The sequence below is a fragment of the Phocoena sinus genome, chromosome 18 (assembly GCF_008692025.1).
Source record: "Phocoena sinus isolate mPhoSin1 chromosome 18, mPhoSin1.pri, whole genome shotgun sequence".
NCBI lineage: Eukaryota > Metazoa > Chordata > Mammalia > Artiodactyla > Phocoenidae > Phocoena > Phocoena sinus.
The window spans coordinates 343,664-353,295 of NC_045780.1; the positions used below are offsets into that span (position 1 = coordinate 343,664).

Sequence of the window (9,632 nt, forward strand, 5' to 3'; positions counted from 1 at the left end):
TACCACTGCAACAAAAAGAATAAAATACCTAAGAATAAACCTACCTAAGGAGACAAAATTTCTATATGCAGAAAACTGTAAGACACTGATGAAAGAAATTAAAGATGACACAAACAGATGGAGAGATATACCATGTTCTTGGGTTGGAAGAATCAACATTGTGAAAATGACTATACTCCCCAAAGCAATCTACGGATTCAATGCAATCCCTATCAAACTACCAATGGCATTTTTCACAGAACTAGAACAAAATAATTGCACAATCTGTATGGAAACACAAAAGTCCCCAAGTAACCAAAGCAATCTTGAGAAAGAAAAACGGAGCTGGAGGAATCGGGCTCCCAGACTTCAGACTATAATACAAAGCTACAGTAATCAAGGCAGTATGGTACTGGCACAAAAACAGGAATATAGATCAATGGAACAGGATAGAAAAACCAGAGAGAAACCCACACACATATGGTCACCTTGTCTTTGATAAAGGAGGCAAGAATATACAATGGAGAAAAGACAGCCACTTCAATAAGTGCTGCTGGGAAAACTGGACAGCTACATGTAAAAGAATGAAATTAGAACACTCCCTAACACCATACACAAGAATAAACTCAAAATGGATTAAAGACCTAGATGTAAGGCCAGATACTATAAAACTCTTAGAGGAAAACACAGGCAGAACACTCTATGACATAAATCACAGCAAGATCCTTTTTGACCCACCTCCTAGAGAAATGGAAATAAAACCAAAAATAAACAAATGGAACCTAGTGAAACTTAAAAGCTTTGCACAGCAGAGGAAACCATAAACAAGACGAAAAGACAACCCTCAGAATGGGAGAAAATATTTGCAAATGAAGCAAATGGCAAAGGATTAATCTCCAAAATTTACAAGCAGCTCATGCAGCTCAATATAAAAAAACCAAACAACCCAATCCAAAAATGGGCAGAAGACCTAATTATACATTTCTCCAAAGAAGATATACAGATTGCCAACAAACACATAAAAGGATGCTCAACATCACTAATCATTAGAGAAATGCAAATCAAAACTACAATGAGGTATGACCTCACACCAGTCAGAATGGCCATCATCAAAAAATCTACAAACAATAAATGCTGGAGAGGGTGTGGAGAAAAGGGAACCCTCTTGCACTGTTGGTGGGAATGTAAATTGATACAGCCACTATGGAGAACAGTATGGAGGTTCCTTAAAAAACTAAAAATAGAACTACCATATGACCCAGCACTCCCACTACTGGGCATATACCCTGAGAAAAGCACAATTCAAAGAGTCATGTACCACAATGTTCATTGCAGCTCTACAATAGCCAGGACATGGAAGCAACTTAAGTGTCCATCAACAGGTGAATGGATAAAGAAGATGTGGCATATATATACAATGGAATATTACTCATCCATAAAAAGAAACGAAATTGAGTTATTTGCAGTGAGGTGGATGGACCTAGAGACTGTCATACAGAGTGAAGTAAGTCAGAAAGACAAAAACAAATACCATATGCTAACACATATATATGGAATCTAAAAAAAAAAAAGATGCAGACGTAGAGAATGGACTTGAGGACATGGGGAGGGGGAAGGGTAAGCTGGGACGAAGTGAGAGAGTGGCATGGACATATATACACTACCAAATGTAAAATAGATAGCTAGTGGGAAGCAGCCTCATAGCACAGGGAGATCAGCTCGGTGCTTTGTGACCACCTAGAGGGGTGGGATAGGGAGGGTGGGAGGGAGACGCAAGAGGGAGGAGATATGGGGACATATGTATATGTATAGCTGATTCGCTTTGTTATGAAGCAGAAGCTAACACACCATGGTAAAGCAATTATACTCCAATAAAGATGTAAAAAAAAAAAAAAAAAAACCAGTTCAGGGGACTTAAGAACTCACCCAGGACAAATCTGGATCCAGAGGTGGGTCTGAGCAGCCATGCTGGCTTCAGCCTGCCTTGTCCAGCACAGGCCGGGCACATGACACAGACTGTTCTGAAAACGGTGAAAGATTCATTACAGAGTTTTGTTTGTTTATTTTTTGTTTTTTAACTGTTGGGCATTGAGAGCAAGATAGATTAACCTACATAGCATAGTCTAATATCTTTCACAGTATCTATGATCATTCCCATCTACACACTGATAAATTTTGAATCAATTTCAGTATAAAAGACAATCAATACGGGCTTCCCTGGTGGCGCAGTGGTTGGGAGTCCGCCTGCCGATGCAGGGGACGCGGGTTCGTGCCCCGGTCCGGGAGGATCCCACGTGCCGCGGAGCGGCTGGGCCCGTGAGCCATGGCTGCTGAGCTTGCGCGCCCGGAGCCTGTGCTCCGCAACGGTGAGAGGCCCGCGTACCACAAAAAAAAAAAAGACAATCAATACCTATGAAGTTAATAAATATTAATGTGAAAGAAAGGCAGAGTTAAATCAAGGGACTTCCATTTAACCAGACCTCATAAGAAAAAAGAAATATGGAGCCCTCATTCGTTAATTTGTTGGGCAGATACTGCAACCTGGGTGGGATACACAAGTGTGGGTGGGGTAGGTGGAAGGGTCCCGGGCAGAAGGAACAACTGTGCGGAGGCCCTGAGGGTTTTGCCAACCTGAAGAAAAAGCCACCTCGGCCAGAATGAGGCTGGGGAGAGGCCAGGCCTTGAACCATAACAGGAAATTTGAATATCATTTGAAACATAATTTTCAAAATAAGAAAAAGTTTGTTCATGCTTCAGTGTGGCGAAGAGATGAGGGGCAGAGAGGGGAGACAGGGCTCTGCTGCTGGGCGGAGGGCCGGGGCCAAAGGGATGGGGACAGGGCCTGGCTCCTGGGGGTGGAGGGGCAGTCAAGGGCTGAAGCCCAGGACGGAGCCCCGGCGGTGGCTGTCCAGGAGGGGGCTCTGCATGTTGGGGACATGCTGGGACACAGCGGACCTTCTGCCCTACACCGGGGGTTGTCTGCACACAGATGGCATTTAGGGCCTCACGTGGGCACTACTGCCCAGCAAGGGCCTAGAGTGGGACTACAGCCAGGGGAACCCAGCGGTCAAGGGTTAAGAGGCCGTGTGGAGAGGGACACCTGCTTCCTGACCCTCGTTAAACCAGTGGGACCCACTGCCCTTCAGAAAACACCAGCTTACTGTGGACAAGCTGCTAGAACAGACTCCAGGTTCAAAGACCGACAAAGAGCTACTGTGAATTAAACCCGATATCTCACCATTCGTTAGTTTATTCTTTCTTTATACACACACACACACACACACACACACACACACACACACACACACACACTTACTTATTTATTTATTTAATTTTGGCCACGTTGGGTCTTCATTGCTCTGCGTGGTCTTTCTCTAGTTGAGACGAGCAGGGGCTACTCTTCGTTGTGGTGCGCAGGCTTCTCATTGCGGTGGCTTCTCTTGTTGTGGAGCACAGGTTTTAGGCGTGTGGGCTTCAGTAGTTGTGGCTCACGGGCTCAGTAGTTGTGCCTCACGGGCTCTAGAACGCAGGCTCAGTAGTCGTGGTGCACGGGCTTAGTTGCTTCACGGCACGTGGGATCTGCCCGGACCAGGATCTGCCTGGACCAGTTCTGGAGCTACTTCTCTGCGCAAACAACACACATAAGCACACAGCTCTGTTTCAGCCACAGGTGCTGCACAGCAGACAAACGGTCTGCACTTGCTTTTCCACTTCACGATTTATCTGAGAGGTCATTCCTCACCGTCATGTATCGAACTGCTTCCTTTGTTATAGTAGCTGGTGTGCACATTTCAGATGTTTATGTACATTGGAAAATAATGTCCAAAAAGATTGCACTCACAGTATGTGAGACTTTCTAAAAATGAGAGACCATGTTGTCATTCTCTACCCAGAAAATGAACTGAGAACAGGCATGAATTATTCATCCATCCACAGAAATGGTGAGTCAGGTAAGTGAGCAAAGCTGTGTAAGGGAAGAATGTACAATTCTGCCTAAAATGTGGGTAAACTGGGACATTCTGTTTCTGATATTCATAGGCAAACTATTAAATATCGGAGAAGCACCCAGCACCCAGCTGGAGTTGAATGTGCTTCACAGAGCAAATCAGGCTCCCTGTAGGCAAACCCCAGGGCTATGGTCCAGGATGGGGCAGGCTGGGCCAGCCCCGCCAATGACTCACAGAGGGGAGAGCACCCTACATGGGCAGGCCCTGCCTTTGCAGGCCTGGGTCTAACGACTTTGGACTTCAATTTTTACTTCTTACGGCGAGGTGGTTAGATGGTAAATCAATTATGGTGTATCCATATCCATACTCTGTTGATCTTTTAAAACTTTTACGTAACTAGAAATTGTCATTCATAAGAGTTTTAGAAATCTGAAAAAAAATTATTACAAATGGGGTGAGAAACAGGTACAAATTATTTAAATTTTGTTTTTAACTAATGCATAATGAATTGATTTTTTCTTAGTGTACACATGTAATCTTAGACAATGCTAATGTTCTCAGCCAGTATCAACTGAAGTCTATCCAAAAGAACCATATTTATATTGCAAACCCAGATTTTATATGGGAATCTATCAAAGAAAGGAGACTGGTGGACGTAAAGAATTATGATCCCTGTAAGTCACTGGACATCACACCAACTCCTGATCAAAAGGCAGGCAGCTTTGGTATTTCATATCAAGTGCTTAATGTATTAGAGGTTCTATAGTAAATATTTTGGTTTGTCAACGATATTATAGACAAAGGATTGTCCAGAAATGCTATGAAAATAAGTAGTCTTATTATTATTTCAGAAAATGGGCAGCAAACTAGTGAGGGACAAAAGACTACTTTGGCAATAGAAATAGATTTATCAATATTCACTGTGGTGTGGTCAGATTCAAAATGACTACAAAAACATTCATAATCTCAGAAAACCTGAAGTGTATTTTTTTTTTACTCTATACAAAGTTTTATTGCAGTCATACAAAGGTTACATTAGGTCAAATACAAAAATACTATGATGTAGTTTTACATTTATTAAACTACAGTTCAAAGCTTAAATTTACACATTCTATATACACTAAACATATCTACTGAAGTCACACTGTTCTTCCACTGACATTTGATATATGTGAGTGAAAGACATTAACTTTACAGACTTTTTAACATGAACCCTTAATATAAAACTGTGTACTACTTGTATGTAAATGGTTTAATGGGGAACCTAGTTAATGGGCTTCCGTTGCCACTCAGTCATCCATTTTGTTGCATATTTTATTTTAAATGCTTAAGGGGTAGGGCAAACTGGTAAGTTTAAATCTGGATACATTATCTAAATCTCCCAATTACCCCCAGTGAATTATAGTTGAAAGCTGATTCCATCTGGTTCCAAATACCTATTACTAATAGTTTTTGTTTCCAAGAGAATTAACAGAATAAGATTGTTCTCATTTTTTCCACACTGGAACGTAGACCAGACAAGCTTCCCCTGCAACTTCAGATCTAAAGGAGTGTTAACACCTGTTCAAGCTTCAGTGGAGAAGCTGTCTTGTAGCCTCGGCCGAGTGAATGAAGGCCCAAAAAGAAGCTTTCATCCTTGTGTCTGGTGTGATTCCAGCATCCTGCATCTCATGCCAATCACTGAATAACATCATGTAACAAATGGCTGGCCTGTGAAAAATCATTAAAAGCAGAAGGTTCATGGAAAGAATTTTCTCCCATGTTATCAGAGAAAAGCCAATCTCCCACATACAAGAAGAAGAGTTTTCCACAATTTGATCAACCTCATCACAGGATGGACGGCAAGGGCTGCTTGTAAACATCTTCCTTGTATTTCTTGTGAATGGGATGGTATTTAAGTCCTTCGACAGTTTACTTGCAACATAACCATAAACAACATCATCCATATAATACATGAAGGCTGGTTCATCACTTCTGGTTTTTCTATTCCAGAGAAAAATGTATCATTTTCAACAACTTTCCTTGCAATGATGTTAACAGCAAATGTAAATGCAGAAGACACACAGTATCTTGCAGGTCCTGAAGTTATCTAAACGCCAGATCCTTCAGGAAAGTGGACATCAAGCAAAGAGCTGGCAACATGATTAACCTCTTCCAGCTGAAGTTTGTTCCTGTGACGTCCCCACCAACGTCTAACATGTTCATTGTGGAGCCAAGTTCTCCAGCCATGTCACACACACTGGGCATCTGATAGAGCGTGGGCATATACTTGAGATTCTTTGCAGACCCTTGAAACATGAAATTTAACCTCATTTTTTTAATAATATATTATCTCATTTTTATTTATTTATTTGGCTGTGCGGGATCTTAGTTGCGGCTTGTGGGATCTTCAGTTGCAGCATGCAAACTCTTAGTTGTGGCATGTGGGATCTAGTTCCCTGACCAGGGATTGAACCTAGGCCCCCTGCATTGGGAGCACAGAGTCTTAGCCACTGGACCACCAGGGAAGTCCCCTTAACCCCAGTGATTTAGACATCAAGTTCCTTAGCACATTCCAGAAACATGCCTACTGCTCTTCAGGGTAAGTGCCACACTTCATGTTACAGTGTTCACCTCCAGTATTACCTCCTGCTGCCATAGGTAGTAAGGCCCTAAGGGAAGGGGAGGACGATGGCCCGACTGCTCTACATCAGCAGCAGCACACATGGAGCCTGCAGAGTGCAGAGGTGTGTGGATGTTGCCAGCACCCCCAGATCCAGGACAGGTGAACCTAATGAAATACAGTCTTGGCATTTGGGTGACGGTGTGCAGTTTTCTTCAGCTGGACTCCATCGTCACATGGCATGATATTCACTCCAACTTTTGCTGCATACTTTATCTGAGATGCTTGCTTGCAAGTACTTGTAGAAATTATGTTTTCTGGAGATACACCCAATTCTTGCACTGCAGCCATGTCAGTTTTACTGGAACAAAGCAAGTCCAGATCCAAGAGCTGCCAAGATCTCGAGTACAGCTGGAGTGGCACTTTACCACGTAGGATGGCTTTATCTGAGCCACTTTGTTCTGCCACTGACTGCGTTTCTTCACAGTCTTTCCAAGATCACCCACAAAAAAATGCATTTTCTCCCGTCAGGGTATGTTCACAAACATAGTCATCAATAACATTTGCAAGGTGTGTTCCTTCATCCGACAGGCCAGCTGAGCATTTCGCATTGCACCTCTCAGCCATGTTGCAGAAAGCTGAGAGTCATAACCCAGGCAAAACAAGAGACAGGCCACTAAGCCTTCTGTCTGGGTCCTTAGAATATGCAACCCAACAGACAACCTGGGAGATGACCGCACTCTCAGCTGGGTTCCCAAAGTGGCTTGCCGTTGATGTCAGACTGCTCTCTGCACAGCACTTCTCCTTGGCCTCCAGGTGGTTGTGTGCTTGGTCAGAAAGCTCACCTTGAGATAACAGCCCAAAGCATCTTCTCTTTGTTTGGTGGAATTTTTAAAGAGGGATGTGGTTGCCTTGAGCAGAAACACCCAAGGTGGCTGGGGGGCGCCCAGGCCTGTGGAGAGAGACAGCGTGGGTCACGCATGCACCACATCAGCTGTGCTCTCCAGTAGAAACCTGTCTCCTTTATAAACCCAAATTTTAGTTTGGAATCTGGCCCAAACGAAAGCCTCTTGACATAGAGAAATGCACTCCTCATCAAAAGTAAAGCAGTTTTTGCAAATCAAAACCACAACAATGTATCACCTCACACCAGTCAGAATGGCCATCATCAAAAAGTCTATAGATAACAAATGCTGGAGAGGGTGTGGAGAAAAGCGAACCCTCCTACGCTGCTGGTGGGAATGTGAATTGGTGCAGCCACTGTGGAGAACAGTATGGAGGTTCCTTAAAACACTAAAAATAGAGTTGACATATGATCCAGCAATGGATTTCACTGCTTGATCTTTATCAGAAGAAAATATAAACGTTAACTGGAAAACGTACCTACACCCCGGTGTTCATAGCAGCACTATTTACAATAGTCAAGACATGGAAGCAACCAAAGTGTCCATCAACAGACAAATGGGTAAAGAAGATGTGGTGTATGTATACAATGGAATACTACTGGGCCATAAAAAATAATAAAATTCTGCCAATTGCAACAACGTGGATGGGCCTGGATTGTATTATACTCAGTGAAATAATTCAGACAGAGAAAGGCAAATGCTGTATGTTTCCACTTATATGTGGAATGTAAAAAATAAAACAAACGAATGAAGATAACAAAACAGAAACAGACTCACAGATATAGAGAATCAACTAGTGGTTACCAATGTGGAAAGGGAAGCGGGGAGGGGCAGGATAAGGGTAGGGGATTAAGAGGAGCAAACTACTGTGTGTAAAATAAATAAGGGGCTTCCCTGGTGGCACAGTGGTTGAGAGTCCCCCTGCCAATGCAGGGGACACGGTTTTGTGCCCCCGTCCGCGACGATCCCACATGCCGCGGAGCGGCTGGGCCCGTGAGCCATGGCCACTGAGCCTGCGCGTCCGGAGCCTGTGCTCCGTAACGGGAGAGGCCACAACAGTGAGAGGCCCGCGTACCACAAAAAAAAAAATAATTAAAAAAAAAAAATAAATAAGCAACAAAGATATATCATACAGCACAGGGAATATAACCATTATTTTGTAATAACTTTAAATGGAGTGTAATGTATAATAATGAATCACTATGTCATACACCTGAAGTGAATATAATATTGTAGATCAACTATGCTTCAATTTAAAAAATCAGGCAGGGGACTTCCCTGGCGGCCCAGTGGTTAAGACTCCGCAGTCTCAATGCAGGGGGATGGGGTTCAATCCCTGGTCAGGGAACGAGATCCCACGTGCATGCCGCAACTAAGAGGCCACATGCCACAACTAAAAGATTCCACATGCCATAACTAAAGACCCCGCAGACAGCAATGAAGATCCTGCGTGCCGTAACTAAGACCCATCGCAGCTAAATAAATTAATTAATTAAAAGGCAGGCAGTTCTATTTTTTTTAATTAAGGTATTGTTGATTTATAATGTGTTAGTTTCTGGTGTACAGCAAAGTGATTCTGTTATACATATATGGTTTTTTTCAGATTCTTTTCCATTATAGGTTATTACAAGATATTGAATATAGTTCCCTGTGCTGTACAGTAGGTCCTTGCAGGCAGTTCTGATAAATATTAATTTATAAGAACATGATGTATGTTAGATATCATATTGTATGATATCAAGTGAATTATTTATAACAGCTTTAGAAATCTAAATGTTGTGGTGTGATGCAGCCTCTCTAGACAAACGATTACCCAGAACTGCTGTTATATCAGTCTTTCTTGCTGTCTCAGACATTGGCAGCTAAAACAAAATAGAAGGATAGTAAAGTCCTTTTATATTGAAAATCTTTTTCAACATCCCGTAATACAGTCAGATTCAGAACTGCTACAAATACACTGATGACTTTTGAAATCTCTATAGAACTGGAAAGACATTCTTGCATCAGAAGTTATTCCTATATCATAATAGATAGTGTTACGATTCCTCTATAAGAAAAATATGAAGCCAAAGTTGTCTGGCCTCACATAGAAGCCTTGGTTCCCTCTAAACTAGAGCCTCCGCAGTTCCTTCGCTGGTGACACGATGGTGCTCAGAGCTCATTCTGACCCACAGGAACACTTTTCATGACTATGCTTAC

At 42.6% G+C, this 9,632-nt stretch overlaps 1 pseudogene; it reads right to left on the reverse strand.

Annotated features, from left to right (window-relative positions):
• Positions 1-5,490: 5,490 nt before the first annotated feature.
• On the reverse strand, positions 5,491-7,155 carry LOC116743295 (annotated as a pseudogene).
• Between the last annotated feature and the right edge of the window lie 2,477 nt (positions 7,156-9,632).